At 44.0% G+C, this 15,044-nt stretch overlaps 12 non-coding genes and 7 pseudogenes across 12 annotated transcripts; all 19 read right to left on the reverse strand.

Annotated features, from left to right (window-relative positions):
• Nucleotides 1-250: 250 nt before the first annotated feature.
• Nucleotides 251-369, reverse strand: LOC142516812 (5S ribosomal RNA). Its single transcript, XR_012812586.1, has one exon. It is a non-coding gene; the product is annotated as a 5S ribosomal RNA (ribosomal RNA).
• A 386-nt stretch (nt 370-755) lies between these two features.
• LOC142512861 (5S ribosomal RNA) lies at nt 756-882 on the reverse strand (annotated as a pseudogene).
• Nucleotides 883-1,562: 680 nt separating this feature from the next.
• On the reverse strand, nt 1,563-1,681 carry LOC142514735 (5S ribosomal RNA). Its single transcript, XR_012810615.1, has one exon. It is a non-coding gene; the product is annotated as a 5S ribosomal RNA (ribosomal RNA).
• A 682-nt stretch (nt 1,682-2,363) lies between these two features.
• Nucleotides 2,364-2,482, reverse strand: LOC142515094 (5S ribosomal RNA). The gene has a single exon (XR_012810955.1). It is a non-coding gene; the product is annotated as a 5S ribosomal RNA (ribosomal RNA).
• Nucleotides 2,483-3,539: 1,057 nt separating this feature from the next.
• LOC142511916 (5S ribosomal RNA) lies at nt 3,540-3,658 on the reverse strand (annotated as a pseudogene).
• Nucleotides 3,659-4,340: 682 nt separating this feature from the next.
• Nucleotides 4,341-4,459, reverse strand: LOC142515352 (5S ribosomal RNA). Its single transcript, XR_012811203.1, has one exon. It is a non-coding gene; the product is annotated as a 5S ribosomal RNA (ribosomal RNA).
• A 679-nt stretch (nt 4,460-5,138) lies between these two features.
• Nucleotides 5,139-5,261, reverse strand: LOC142510942 (5S ribosomal RNA; annotated as a pseudogene).
• A 507-nt stretch (nt 5,262-5,768) lies between these two features.
• On the reverse strand, nt 5,769-5,891 carry LOC142512108 (5S ribosomal RNA; annotated as a pseudogene).
• Nucleotides 5,892-6,575: 684 nt separating this feature from the next.
• Nucleotides 6,576-6,693, reverse strand: LOC142507743 (5S ribosomal RNA). Its single transcript, XR_012805991.1, has one exon. It is a non-coding gene; the product is annotated as a 5S ribosomal RNA (ribosomal RNA).
• Nucleotides 6,694-7,374: 681 nt separating this feature from the next.
• On the reverse strand, nt 7,375-7,493 carry LOC142517279 (5S ribosomal RNA). Its single transcript, XR_012813033.1, has one exon. It is a non-coding gene; the product is annotated as a 5S ribosomal RNA (ribosomal RNA).
• A 611-nt stretch (nt 7,494-8,104) lies between these two features.
• On the reverse strand, nt 8,105-8,226 carry LOC142512880 (5S ribosomal RNA; annotated as a pseudogene).
• Nucleotides 8,227-8,909: 683 nt separating this feature from the next.
• Nucleotides 8,910-9,028, reverse strand: LOC142516796 (5S ribosomal RNA). Its single transcript, XR_012812571.1, has one exon. It is a non-coding gene; the product is annotated as a 5S ribosomal RNA (ribosomal RNA).
• Nucleotides 9,029-9,710: 682 nt separating this feature from the next.
• LOC142508959 (5S ribosomal RNA) lies at nt 9,711-9,829 on the reverse strand. The gene has a single exon (XR_012807154.1). It is a non-coding gene; the product is annotated as a 5S ribosomal RNA (ribosomal RNA).
• A 682-nt stretch (nt 9,830-10,511) lies between these two features.
• On the reverse strand, nt 10,512-10,630 carry LOC142514269 (5S ribosomal RNA). The gene has a single exon (XR_012810171.1). It is a non-coding gene; the product is annotated as a 5S ribosomal RNA (ribosomal RNA).
• A 679-nt stretch (nt 10,631-11,309) lies between these two features.
• On the reverse strand, nt 11,310-11,428 carry LOC142508144 (5S ribosomal RNA). Its single transcript, XR_012806372.1, has one exon. It is a non-coding gene; the product is annotated as a 5S ribosomal RNA (ribosomal RNA).
• A 647-nt stretch (nt 11,429-12,075) lies between these two features.
• On the reverse strand, nt 12,076-12,195 carry LOC142512378 (5S ribosomal RNA; annotated as a pseudogene).
• A 682-nt stretch (nt 12,196-12,877) lies between these two features.
• Nucleotides 12,878-12,995, reverse strand: LOC142509099 (5S ribosomal RNA). Its single transcript, XR_012807287.1, has one exon. It is a non-coding gene; the product is annotated as a 5S ribosomal RNA (ribosomal RNA).
• Nucleotides 12,996-13,678: 683 nt separating this feature from the next.
• On the reverse strand, nt 13,679-13,795 carry LOC142512643 (5S ribosomal RNA; annotated as a pseudogene).
• Nucleotides 13,796-14,481: 686 nt separating this feature from the next.
• Nucleotides 14,482-14,598, reverse strand: LOC142510068 (5S ribosomal RNA). The gene has a single exon (XR_012808205.1). It is a non-coding gene; the product is annotated as a 5S ribosomal RNA (ribosomal RNA).
• Between the last annotated feature and the right edge of the window lie 446 nt (nt 14,599-15,044).

The raw sequence follows: 15,044 nt of genomic DNA on the forward strand, positions 1-15,044 counted from the left end.
AGAAGCGGTAAATCGCAAATTAGAGGGTCTTAGAGAAGGAATTCGGCTAAAATCTCGTCAGCTCATTGCGTAGGAACGAGTCTCGTCCGTTTGCCCGTTTACAATCAAATTAGCTTACAATTTTGTCCAAATCCGGCAGTGCCCGAGCTACTTTCATTTCACATATCTTATCTGGTCCCGATCGAGATTCAGTTGATTTGAGCCGAAGATCGTCTGTCAACAAGTAATAAAAAATAGAAAAACACGAAAAAAGGTGCAACACGAAGACTTCCGAGGGGGTCACCCATCCTAGTACTGCTCTCGCCCAAGCACGCTTAACTTCGGAGTTCAGATGGGATCCGGTGCATTAGTACTGGTAAGATCGCACACGACATTGAGTGGGATGTTTATTCTTATATCCCTCGAGTACGGGTGGAGCAAGCGGCGATGCACAACACGCGGCACTGTTCTCGCCCAATCAGAACCATGAAGTTAAGCGTTCTGGCGCGATGGCAGAGCTAGGATGGGTGACCTCCCTGGGAAGACCTCGTGTCGCGATCGTTTACGTAAATTATGGATAAAACAGTCGAAATAATTGTTTTTAATGAGTTAACCGTCTCCGGAGTAATCTGCGTCATACCCTTCCGCACAGAAACGGCTCACGACAACAAAATCGATAAATGTTCCCAGAAAATAGAAAAAAAATCTAAGAAGAAGGAAATAACGAATGTAAAGCAATTATTATGTTTGGGATACGATAAAATGGAACCGGAATCGAATTTCGAACTTCCTAAGCGGACTTCCCAGGTGGTCACCGATCCTAGTACTGCGCTTTCGCCCAAGCACGCTTAACTTCAGAGTTCTGATGGGATCCGGTGCATTAGTGCTGGTATGATCGCACCCGACATTGAGTGGGATGTTTATTCTTATATCTCTCGAGTACGTGTGGAGCGGGCGACGATGGACAACACGCGGCACTGCTCTTGCCCAATCATAACCATGAAGTTAAGCGTTCTGGCTCGATGGCAGAGGTAGGATGGGTGACCTCCCTGTGAAGACCTCGTATTGCGACCGTTTACGTAAATTATAGATAAAACAGTCTAAATAATTGTTTTTAATAAGTTAACCGTCTCCGGAGTAATCTGCGTCATACCCTTCCGCACAGAACCGGCTGACGACAACAAAAATCGAAAATGTTCCTAGAAAATAAAAAAAAATAAGAAGAATGAAATAACGAATGTAGCTATTATTATTCTTGGGATACGATAAAATGGAACCAGAATCGAATTTCGAACTTTCTAAGCGGATTTCTCGAGGAAACGAAAGCTAAACAGAAACGGTAAATCGCAAATTAGAGGGTCTTAGAGAAGGAATTCGGCTAAAATCTCGTCAGCTCATTGCGTAGTAATGAGCCTCGTCCGTTTTCCCGTTTACAATCAAATTAGCCTACAATTTTGTCCAAATCCGGCAGTGCCCGAGCTACTTTCATTTCACATGTCTTATTTAGTCCCGATCGAGATTCAGATGATTTGAGCCGAAAATCGTCTGTCAACAAGTAATCAAAAATAGAAAAACACGAAAAGTGGGTGCAACACGAGGACTTTCCAGGGGGTCACCCATCCTAGTACTGCTCTCGCCTATGCACGCTTAACTTCGGAGTTCTGATGGGATCCGGTGCATTAGTGCTGGTATGATCGCACCCGACATTGAGTGGGATGTTTATTCTTATATCCCTCGAGTACGTGTGGAGCGGGCGGCGATGGACAACACGCGGCACTACTCTCGCCCAATCATAACCATGAAGTTAAGCGTTCTGGCGCGATGGCAGAGCTAGGATGGGTGACCTCCCTGGGAAAACCTCATGTCGCGACCGTTTACGTAAATTATAGATAAAACAGTCGAAATATTGTTTTTAATGAGTTAACCGTCTCCGGAGTAATCTGCGTCATACCCTTCCGCACAGAACCGGCTCACGACAACAAAAATCGATAAATGTTCCCAGAAAATAGAAAAAAAAATAAGAAGAAGGAAATAACGAATGTAAAGCTGTTATTATGCCTGGGATACGATAAAATGAACCGAAATCGAATTTCGAACTTCCTAAGCGGATTTCTCGAGGAAACGAAAGCTGAATAGAAGCGGTAAATCGCAAATTAGAGGGTCCTAGAGAAGGAATTCGGCTAAAATCTCGTCAGCTCATTGCGTAGTAATGAGTCTCGTCCGTTTGCCCGTTTACAATCAAATTAGCCTACAATTTTGTCCAAATCCGGCAGTGCCCGAGCTACTTTCATTTCACATGTCTTATCTAGTCCCGATCGAGATTCAGATGATTTGAGCCGAAAATCGTCTGTCAACAAGTAATCAAAAATAGAAAAACACGAAAAGGGGTGCAGCACGAGGACTTCCCAGGGAGTCACCCATCCTAGTACTGCTCTCGCCTATGCACGCTTAACTTCGGAGTTCTGATGGGATCCGGTGCATTAGTGCTGGTATGATCGCACCCGACATTGAGTGGGATGTTTATTCTTATATCCCTCGAGTACGTGTGGAGCGGGCGGCGATGGACAACACGCGGCACTACTCTCGCCCAATCATAACCATGAAGTTAAGCGTTCTGGCGCGATGGCAGAGCTAGGATGGGTGACCTTCCTGGAAAAACCTCATGTCGCGACCGTTTACGTAAATTATAGATAAAACAGTCGAAATATTGTTTTTAATGAGTTAACCGTCTCCGGAGTAATCTGCGTCATACCCTTCCGCACAGAACCGGCTCACGACAACAAAAATCGATAAATGTTCCCAGAAAATAGAAAAAAAAAATAAGAAGAAGGAAATAACGAATGTAAAGCTGTTATTATGCCTGGGATACGATAAAATGGAACCAAAATCGAATTTCGAACTTCCTAAGCGGATTTCTCGAGGAAACGAAAGCTTAACAGAAGCGGTAAATCGCAAATTAGAGGGTCTTAGAGAAGAAATTCGGCTAAAATCTCGTCAGCTCATTGCGTAGTAATGAGTCTCGTCCGTTTGCCCGTTTAAAATCAAATTAGCCTACAATTTTGTCCAAATCCGGCAGTGCCCGAGCTACTTTCATTTCACATGTCTTATCTTGTCCCGATCGAGATTCAGATGATTTGAACCGAAAATCGTCTGTCAACAAGTAATCAAAAATAGAAAAACACGAAAAGGAGTGCAACACGAGGACTTCCAAGAATGTAAAGCTATTATTATTCTTGGGATACGATAAAATGGATCCGGAATCGAATTTCGAACTTCCTAAATGGATTTCTCGAGGAAACGGAACATTAACAGAAGAGGTAAATCGCAAATTAGAGGGTCTTAGAGAAGAAATTTAGCTAAAATCTCGCGAGCACTTTGCGGAGTAATGAGTCTCGTCCGTTTGCCCGTTTACAATAAAATTAGCCTACAATTTTGTCCAAATCAGGCTGTACCCGAGCTACGCTGATTTCACATGTCTTATTTGGTCCCGATCGATATTCAGATGATTTGAGCAGAAAATCGTCCGTCAACAAGTAATCAAAAATAGAAAAACACGAAATGGGGTACAACACGAGGACTTCCTAGGGGGTCACCCATCCTAGTACTGCTCTCTCCCAAGCTTGCTTAACTTCGGAGTTATGATGGGATCCAGTGCAATAGTGCTGGTATGATAGCACCCGACATTGAGTGGGATGTTTATTCTTATATCCCTCGAGTACGTGTGGAGCAGGCGGCGATGGACAACACGCGGCACTGCTCTCGCCCAATCATAACCATGAAGTTAAGCGTTCTGGCGCGATGGCAGAGGTAGGATGGGTGACCTCCCTGGGAAGACCTCGTTTCGCGACCGTTTACGTAAATTATGTATAAAACAGTCGAAATAATTGTTTTTAATGAGTTAACCGTCTCCGGAGTAATCTGCGTCATACCCTTCCGCACAGAACCGGCTCACGACAACAAAAATCGCTAAATGTTCCCAGAAAATAAGAAAAAAATAAGAAGAAGGAATTAGCGAATATAAAGCTATTATTATGCCTGGGATATGATAAAATGAAACCGGAATCGAATTTCAAACTTCCTAAGCGGATTTCTCGAGGAAACGAAAGCTTAACAGAAGCAGTAAATCGCAAATTAGAGGGTCTTAAAGAAAGAATTCGGCTAAAATCTCGTCAGCTCATTGCGTAGAATGAGTCTCGTCCGTTTGCCCGTTTACAATCAAATTAGCCTACAATTTTGTCCAAATCCGGCAGTGCCCGAGCTACTTTCATTTCACATGTGTTATCTGGTCCCGATCGAGATTCAGATGATTTGAGCCGAAAATCGTCTGTCAACAAGTAATCAGAAATAGAAAAACACGAAAAGGGGTGCAACACGAGGACTTCCCAGGGGGTCACCCATCCTAGTACTGCTCTCGCCCAAGCACGCTTAACTTCGGAGTTCTGATGGGATCTGGTGCATTAGAGCTGGTATGATCACACATTGAGTGGGATGTTTATTTTTATATCCCTCGAGTATGTGTGGAGCGGGCGGCGATGGACAACACGCGGCACTGCTCTCGCCCAATCATAATCATGAAGTTAAGCGTTCTGGCGCGATGGCAGAGCTAGGATGGGTGACCTCCCTGGGAAGACCTCGTGTCGCGACCGGTTACGTAAATTATGGATAAAACAGTCGAAATAATTGTTTTTAATGAGTTAACCGTCTCCGGAGTAATCTGCGTCATACTCTTCCGCACAGAACCGGCTAACGACAACAAAAATCGATGAATGTTCCCAGAAAATAGAAAAAAAGATAAGAAAAAGGAAATAACGAATGTAAAGCTATTATTATGCCTCGGATACGATAAAATGGAACCAGAATCGAATTTCGAACTTCCTAAGCGGATTTCTCGAGGAAACGAAAGCTTAACAGAAGCGGTAAATTGCAAATTAGAGGGTCTTAGAGAAGGAATTCGGCTAAAATCTCGTCAGCTTATTGCGTAGTAATGAGTCTCGTCCGTTTGCCTATTTACAATCAAATTAACATACAATTTTGTCCAAATCCGGCAGTGCCCGAGCTACTTTCATTTCACATGTCTTATCTGGTCCCGATCGAAATTCAGATGATTTGAGCTGAAAATCGTCTGTCAACAAGTAATCAAAAATAGAAAAACACGAAAAGGGGTGCAACACGAGGACTGAGAATCCCAGGGGTCACCCATCCTAGTACTGCTCTCGCACAAGCACGCTTAACTTCGGAGTTCTGATGGGATGCGGTGCATTAGTGCTGGTATGATCGCACCCGACATTGAGTGGGATGTTTATTCTTATATCCCTCGAGTACGTGTGGAGCGGGCGGCGATGGACAACACGTGGCACTGCTCTCGCCCAATCATAACCATGAAGTTAAGCGTTCTGGCGCGATGGCGGAGCTAGGATGAGTGATCTCCCTGGGAAGACCTCGTGTCGCGACCGTTTACGGAAATTATGGATAAAACGAAAGCGGATTTCTCGAATTTTGAACTTCCTAAGCAGATTTCTCGAGGAAACGAAAGCTTAAGAGAAGCGGTAAATCGCAAATTAAAGGGTCTTAAAGAAGGAATTCGGCTAAAATCTCGTCAGCTCATTGCGTAGTAATAAGTCTCGTCCGTTTGCCCGTGTACAATCAAATTAGCCTACAATTTTGTCCAAATCCGGCAGTGCCGGAGCTACTTTTATTTCACATATCTTATCTGGTCCCGATCGAGATTCAGATGATTTGAGCCGAAAATCGTCTGTCAACAAGTAATCATAAATAGAAAAACACGAAAAGAGGTGCAACACGAGGACTTCCCAGGGGGTCGGTCCAACATCCTAGTACTGCTTTCGCCCAAGCACAAATAACTTCGGAGTTCTGATGGGATCCGGTGCATTAGTGCTGGTATTATCGCACCCGACATTGAGTGGGATGTTTATTCTTATATCCCTCGAGTACGTGTGGAGCGGGCGGCGATGGACAATACGCGGCACTGCTCTCGCCCAGTCATAACCATGAAATTAAGCGTTCTGGCGCGATGGCGGAGCTAGGATGGGTGACCTCGCTGGGAAGACCTCGTGTCGCGACCGTTTATGGAAATAATGGATAAAACAGTCGAAATAATTGTTTTTAATGAGTTAACCGTCTCCGGAGTAATCTGCATCATACCCTTCCGCACAGAACTGGCTAACGACAACAAAAATCGATAAATGTTCCCAGAAAATTGAAAAAAAAATAAGAAGAAGGAAATAACGAATGTAATGCTATTATTATGCATGGGATACGATAAAATGGAGCCGGAATCGAATTTCGAACTTCCTAAGCGGATTTCTCGAGGAAACGAAAGCTTAACAGAAGCGGTAAATCGCAAATTAGAGGGTCTTAAAGAAGGAATTCGGCTAAAATCTCGTCAGCTCATTGCGTAGTAATGAGTCTCGTCCGTTTGCCCGTTTACAATCAAATTAGCCTACAATTTTGTCCAAATCCGGCAGTGCCCGAGCTACTTTCATTTCACATGTCTTATCTGGTCACGATCGAGATTCAGATGATTTGAGCCGAAAATCGTCTGTCAACAAGTAATCAAAAATAGAAAAACACGAAAAAGGGTGCAACACGAGGACTTCCCAAAGGGTCACCCATCCTAATACTGCCTTGCCCAAGCACGCTTAACTTCGGAGTTCTGATTGGATCCGGTGCATTAGTGCTGGTATGATCGCACCAGACATTGAGTGGGATGTTTATTCTTATAACCCTCGAGTACGTGTGGAGCGGGCGGCGATGGACAACACGCGGCACTGTTCTCCCCCAATCATAACCACGAAGTTAAGCGTTCTGGCGCGATGGCAGAGCTAGGATGGGTGACCTCCCTGGGAAGACCTCGTGTCGCGATCGTTACGTAAATTATGGATAAAACAGTCGAAATAATTGTTTTTAATGAGTTAACCGTCTCCGGAGTAATCTGCGTCATACCCTCCCGCACAGAACCGGCTCACGACAACAAAAATCTTAAAATGTTCCCAGAAAATAGAAAAAAAATAAGAAGAAGGAAATAACGAATGTAAAGATATTATTATGCCTGGGATACGATAAAATGGAACCGGAATCGAATTTCGAACTTCCTAAGCGGATTTCTCGAGGAAACGAAAGCTTAACAGAAACGGTAAATCGCAAATTAGAGGGTCTTAGAGAAGGAATTCGGCTAAAATCTCGTCAGCCCATTGCGTAGTAATGAGTCTCGTCCGTTTGCCCGTTTACAATCAAATTAGCCTACAATTTTGCCCAAATCCGGCAGTGCCCGAGCTACTTTCATTTCACATGTCTTATCTGGTCCCGATCGAGATTCAGATGATTTGAGCCGAAAATCGTCTGTCAACAAGTAATCAAATATAGAAAACACGAAAAAGGGTGCAACACGAGGACTTTCCAGGGTGTCACCCATCCTAGTACTGCTTTCGCCCAAGCACGCTTAACTTCGGAGTTCTGATGGGATCCGGTGCATTAGTACTGGTATGATCGCACCCGACATTTAGTGGGATGTTTATTCTTATATCCCTCGAGTACGTGTGGAGCGGGCGGCGATGGACAACACGCGGCACTGCTCTCGCCCAATCATAACCACGAAGTTAAGCGTTCTAGCGCGATGGCAGAGGTAGGATGGGTGACCTCCCTGGGAAGACCTCGTGTCGCGATCGTTTACGTAAATTTTGGATAAAACTGTCGAAATAATTGTTTTTAATTAGTTAACCGTCTCCGGAGTAATCTGCGCCATACCCTTCCGCACAGAACCGGCTCACGACAACAAAAATCGATAAATGTTCCCATAAAATAAAAAAAAAATAAGAAGAAGAAAATAACGAATGTAAAGCTATTATTTTGCCTGGGATACGATAAAATGAAACCGGAATCGAATTTCGAATTTCCTAAGCGGATTTCTCGAGGAAACGAAAGCTTAACAGAAGCGGTAAATCGCAAATTAGAGGGTCTTAAAGAAGAAATTCGGCTAAAATCTCGTCAGCTCATTGCGTAGCAATGAGTCTCGTCTGTTTGCCCGTTTACAATCAAATTAGCCTACAATTTTGTCCAAATCCGACAGTGCCCGGGCTACTTTAATTTCACATGTTTTATCTGTTCCCGATCGAGATTCAGATGATTTGAGCCAGGAGGTCACCCATCCTAGTACTGCTCTCGTCCAAGCACGCTTAACTTCGGAGTTATGATGGGATCCGGTGCATTAGTGCTCGTATGATCACACCCGACATTGATTGGGATGTTTATTCTTATATCTCTCGAGTACGTGTGGAGCGGGCTGCGATGGACAACACGCGGCACTGCTCTCGCCCAAACTAACCATGAAGTTAAGCGTTCTGGCGCTAATGGCAGAGTTAGGATGGGTGACCTCCCTGGGAAGACCTCGTGTCGCGATCGTTTAAGTAAATTATGGATAAAACAGTCGAAATAATTGTTTTTAATGAGTTAACTGTCTCCGGAGTAATCTGCGTCATACCCTTCCGCACAGAACCGGCTCACGACAACAAAAATCGATAAATGTTCCCAGAAAATAGAAAAAAAAATAAGAAGAAGGAAATAACGAATGTAAAGCTATTATTATGCTTAGGATACGATAAAATGGAACCAAAATCGAATTTCAAAATTCCTAAGCGGATTTCTCGAGGAAACGAAAGCTTAACATAAGCGTTAAATCGCAAATTAGAGGGTCTTAGAGAAGGAATTCGGCTAAAATCTCGTCAGCTCATTGCGTAGGAATGAGTCTCGTCCGTTTGCCCGTTTACAATCAAATTAGCCTACAATTTTGTCCAAATCCGGCAGTGCCCGGGCTACTTTCATTTCACATGTCTTATCTGGTCCCGATCGAGATTCAGATGATTTGAGCCGAAAATCGTCTGTCAACAAGTAATCAAATATAGAAAACACGAAAAAGGGTGCAACACGAGGACTTTCCAGGGTGTCACCCATCCTAGTACTGCTCTCGCCCAAGCACGCTTAACTTCGGAGTTCTGATTGGATCCGGTGCATTAGTGCTGGTATGATCGCACCCGACATTGAGTGGTATGTTTATTCTTATAACCCTCGAGTACGTGTGGAGCGGGCGGCGATGGACAACACGCGGCACTGTTCTCGCCCAATCATAACCACGAAGTTAAGCGTTCTAGCGCGATGGCAGAGGTAGGATGGGTGACCTCCCTGGGAAGACCTCGTGTCGCGATCGTTTACGTAAATTTTGTGTAAAACTGTCGAAATAATTGTTTTTAATTAGTTAACCGTCTCCGGAGTAATCTGCGCCATACCCTTCCGCACAGAACCAGCTCACGACAACAAAAATCGATAAATGTTCCCATAAAATAGAAAAAAATAAGAAGAAGGAAATAACGAATGTAAAGCTATTATTATGCCTGGGATACGATAAAATGGAACCGGAATCGAATTTCGAATTTCCTAAGCAAATTTCTCGAGGAAACGAAAGCTTAACAGAAGCGGTAAATCGCAAATTAGAGGGTCTTAGAGAAGAAATTCGGCTAAAATCTCGTCAGCTCATTGCGTAGCAATGAGTCTCGTCAGTTTGCCCGTTTACAATCAAATTAGCCTACAATTTTGTCCAAATCCGGCAGTGCCCGAGCTACTTTCATTTCACATGTCTTATCTGGTCCCGATCGAGATTCAGATGATTTGAGCCGAAAATCGTCTGTCAACAAGTAATCAAAAATAGAAAAACACGAAAATGGGTGCAACACGAGTACTTCCCAGGAGATGACCCATCCTAGTACTGCTCTCGCCCAAGAACGCTTAACTTCTAAGTTCTGATGGGATCCGGTGCATTAGTGCTAGTATGATCGCACCCGCCATTGAGTAGGATGTTTATTCTTATATCCCTCGAGTTAGTGTGGAGCGGGCGGCGATGGACAACACGCGGCACTGCTCTCGACCAATCATAACCACGAAGTTAAGCGTTCTGGCGCGATGGCAGAGGTAGGATGGGTGACCTCCCTGGGAAGACCTCGTGTCGCGATCATTTACGTAAATTATGGATAAAACAGTAGAAATAATTGTTTTTAATTAGTTAACCGTCTCCGGAGTAATCTGCGTCATACCCTTCCGCACAGAACCGGCTCACGACAACAAAAATCGATAAATATTCCCAGAAAATAGAAAAAAATTAAGAAGAAGGAAATAACGAATGTAAAGCTATTATTAAGCCTGGGATACGATAATATGGAACCGGAATCGAATTTCGAACATCCTAAGCGGATTTCTCGAGGAAACGAAAGCTTAACAGAAGCGTTAAATCGCAAATTAGAGGGTCTTAGAGAAGGAATTCGGCTAAAATCTCCTCAGCTCATTGCGTAGTAATGAGTCTCGTCCGTTTGCCGTTTACAATCAAATTAGCCTACAATTTTGTCCAAATCCGGCAGTGCCCGGGCTACTTTCATTTCACATGTCTTATCTGGTCCCGATCGAGATTCAGATGATTTGAGCCGAAAATCGTCTGTCAACAAGTAATCAAAAATAGAAAAACACTAAAAAAGGTGCAACACACGGACTTCCCAGGGGGTCACCCATCCTAGTACTGCTCAAGCCCAAGCACGCTTAACTTCGGAGTTCTGATGGAATCCGGTGCATTAGTGCTGGTATGATCGCACCCAACTGTGGGATGTTTATTCTTATATCCCTCGAGTACGTGTGGAGCGGGCGCTGATGGACAACACGCAGCACTGCTCTCGCCCAATCATAACCATGAAGTTAAGCGTTCTGGCCCGATGGCAGAGGTAGGATGGGTGACCTCCCTGGGAAGACCTCGTGTCGCGACCGTTTACGTAAATTATGGATAAAACAGTCGAAATAATTGTTTTTAATGAGTTAACTTTCTCCGGAGTAATCTGCGTCATACTTATCCGCCTAGAACCGGCTCACGACAACAAAAATCGATAAATGTTCCCTGAAAATAGAAAAAAAAATAAGAAGAAGGAAATAATGAATGTAATGCTATTATTATGCTTGGGATACGATAAAATGGAACCGGAATCGAATTTCGAACTTCCTAAGTGGATTTCTCGAGGAAACGAAAGTTTAACAGAAGCGGTAAATCGCAAATTAGACGGTCTTAGAGAAGGAGTTCGGCTAAAATCTCGTCAGCTAATTGCGTAGCAATGAGTCTCGTCCGTTTGCCCGTTTACAATCAAATTAGCCTACAATTTTGTCCAAATCCGGCAGTGCCCGAGCTACTTTCATTTCACATGTCTTATCTGGTCCCGATCGAGATTCAGATGATTTGAGCCGAAAATCGTCTGTCAACAAGTAATCAAAAATAGAAAAACACGAAAAGGGTGCAACACGAGGACTTCCAAGGGAGACACCCATCCTAGTACTGCTCTCGCCCAAGCATGCTTAACTTCGGAATTTTGATGGGATCCGGTGCATTAGTGCTGGTATGATCGCACCCGACATTGCGTGGGTTGTTTATTCTTATATCCCTCGAGTACGTGTGGAGTGGGCGGCGATGGACAACACGCGGCACTGCTCTCGCCTAATCATAACCATGAAGTTAAGCGTTCTGGCGCGATGGCAGAGGTAGATGGGTGACCTCCCTGGGAAGACCTCGTGTCGCGACCGTTTACGTAAATTATGGATAAAACAGTCGAAATAATTGTTTTTAATGAGTTAACCGTCTCCGGAGTAATCTGCGTCATACCCTTCCGCACAGAACCGGCTCACGACAACAAAAATTGATAAATGTTCCCAGAAAATAGAAAAAAAAATAAGAAGAAGGAAATAACGAATGTAAAGCTATTATTATGCCTTGGATACGATAAAATGGAACCGGAATCGAATTTCGAACTTCCTAAGCGGATTTCTCGAGGAAACGAAAGCTTAACAGAAGCGGTAAATCGCAAATTAGAGGGTCTTAGAGAAGAAATTCGGCTAAAATCTCGTCATCTCATTGCGTAGTAATGAGTCTCGTCCGTTTGCCCGTTTACAATCAAATTAGCCTACAATTTTGTCCAAATCCGGCAGTGCCCGGGCTACTTTCATTTCACATGTCTTATCTAGTCCCGATCGAGATTCAGATTATTTGAGCCGAAAATTGTCTGTCAACAAGTAAGAGGACTTCCCAGGGGGTCACCCATCCTAGTCCTGCTCTCGCCCAAGCACGCTTAACTTCGAAGTTCTGATAGGATCCGGTGCATTAGTGCTGGTATGATCGCACCCGACATTGAATGGGATATTTATTCTTATATCCCTCGACAACGTGGGGAGCGGGCGCTGATGGACAACATGCGGCACTGCTCTCGCCCAATCATAACCATGAAGTTAAGCGTTCTGGCGCGATGGCAGAGGTAGGATGGGTGACCTCCCTGGGAAGACCTCGTGTCGCGACCGTTTACGTAAATTATGGATAAAACAGTCGAAATAATTGTTTTTAATGAGTTAACTGTCTCCGGAGTAATCTGCGTCATACCCTTCTGCACAGAACCGACTCACGACAACAAAAATTGATAAATGTTCCCTGAAAATAAAAAAAAATAAGAAGAAGGAAATAACGAATGTAATGCTATTATTATGCATGGGATACGATAAAATGGAACCGGAATCGAATTTCGAACTTCCTAAGCGGATTTCTCGAGGAAACGAAAACTTAACAGAAGCGGTAAATCGCAAATTAGAGGGTCTTAAAGAAGGAATTCGGCTAAAATCTCGTCAGCTCATTGCGTAGTAATGATTCTCGTCCGTTTGCCCGTTTACAATCAAATTAGCCTACAATTTTGTCCAAATCCGGCAAAGCCCGAGCTACTTTCATTTCACATGTCTTATCTGGTCACGATCGAGATTCAGATTATTTGAGCCGAAACTCGTCTGTCAACTAGTAATCAAAAATAGAAAAACACGAAAAGGTGGGCAACACGAGGACTTCCCAGGGGTCATCCATCCTAGTACTGCTCTCGCCAAAGCACGCTTAACTTCGGAGTTCTGATGTGATCCGTTGCATTAGTGCTGGTATGATCGCACACAACATTGAGTGGGATGTTTATTCTTATATCCCTCGAGTACGTGTGGAGTGGGCGGCGATTGACAACACGCGGCACTGCTCTCGCTCAATCATAACCATGAAGTTAAGCGTTCTGGCGCGATGGCAGAGCTAGGATGGGTGACCACCCTGGGAAGACCTCGTGTCGCGACCGTTTACGTAAATTATGGATAAAACAGTCGAAATAATTGTTTTTAATGAGTTAACCGTCTCCGGAGTAATCTGCGTCATACCCTTCCGCACAGAACCGGCTCAAGACAACAAAAATCAATAAATGTTACCAGAAAAAAGAAAAAAAAAAGAAGAAGGAAATAACGAATGTAAAGCTATTATTATGCCTGGGATACGATAAAATGGAATCGGAATCGAATTTCGAACTTCCTAAGCGGATTTCTCGAGGAAACGAAAACTTAATAGAAGCGGTAAATCGCAAATTAGAGGGTCTTAGAGAAGGAATTCGGCTAAAATCTCGTCAGCTCATTGCGTAGTAATGAGTCTCCTCCGTTTGCCCGTTTACAATCAAATTAGCCTACAATTTTGTCCAAATCCGGCAGTGCCCGAGCTACTTTCATTTCACATGTCTAATCTGGTCCCGATCGAGATTCAGATGATTTGAGCCGAAAATCGTCTGTCAACAGAGTATCAAAAATAGAAAAAACACGAAAATGGGGGCAACACGAGGATCTTCCAGGGTGTCACCCATCCAAGTACTGCTCTCCGCCAAGCACGCTTAACTTCGGAGTTCTGATGGATTCGGTGCTTAGTGCTGGTATGATCGCACCCGACATTAAGTGGGATGTTTATTCTTATATCCTCGAGTACTGTGAGCGGCGCGCCGATGGACAACACGCGGCACTGCTCTCGCCCAATCATAACCATGAAGTTAAGCTTTCTAGCGCAATGGCAGAGCTAGGATGGGTGACCACCCTGGGAAGGACCTCGTGTCGCGACCGTTTACGTAAATTATGAGAAAAACAGTCGAAATAATTGTTTTTAATGAGTTAACCGTGTCCGGAGTAATTGCGTCATCCCCTTCCGCACAGAACCGACTCACGACAAAAAAAATCGATAAATGTTACCAGAAAGAAGAAAAAAAATAAGAAGAAGGAAATAAACGAATGTAAAGCTATTATTATGTCCGGGAGAGACGATTAAAATGGAACCGGAAATCGAATTATCGAACTTCCTCAAGGTGGATTTCTCGAGGAAACGAACGCCTTTAAAAAGCGGTAAATCGCAAATTAGAGAGGTCCTTATAGATGAATTCGGCTAAAATCTCGTCGCTCATTGCGTTGTAATGAGCTCGTCCGTTTGCCCGTTTACAATCAAATTAGCCTACAATTTTGTCCAAATCCGGCAGTGCCCGAGCTACTTTCATTTCACATGTCTTATCTGGTCCCTATCGAGATTCATATGATTTGAGCCGAAAATCGTCTTCAACAAGTAATCAAAAATAGAAAAACACGAAAAGGGTGCAACACGAGGACTCCAGGGGACACCCATCCTAGTACTGCTCTCCGCCCAAGCATGCTTAACTTCGGAGTTCTGATGGGATCCGGTGCATTAGTGCTGGTATGATCGCACCCGACATTGAGTGGGATGTTTATTCTTATATCCCTCGAGTACGTGTGGAGCGGCGGCGATGGACAACACGCGGCACTGCTCTGGCCCAATCATAACCATGAAGTTAAGCGTTCTGGCGCGATGGCAGAGGTAGGATGGGTGACCTCCCTGGGAAGACCTCGTGTCGCGACCGTTTACGTAAATTATGGATAAAACAGTCGAAATAATTGTTTTTAATGAGTTAACCGTCTCCGGAGTAATCTGCGTCATACCCTTCCGCACAGAACCGGCTCACGACAACAAAAATCGATAAATGTTCCCAGAAAATAGAAAAAAAATAAGAAAAGGAAAAACGAATGTAAAGCTTATTATGCCTGGATACGATAAAATGGAACCGGAATCGAATTTCGAACTTCCTAAGCGGATTTCTCGAGGAAACGAAAGCTTAACAGAAGCGGTAAATCGCAAA

Source organism: Primulina tabacum, chromosome 10 (genome assembly GCF_025594145.1).
Source record: "Primulina tabacum isolate GXHZ01 chromosome 10, ASM2559414v2, whole genome shotgun sequence".
Classification (NCBI taxonomy): Eukaryota; Viridiplantae; Streptophyta; class Magnoliopsida; order Lamiales; family Gesneriaceae; genus Primulina; species Primulina tabacum.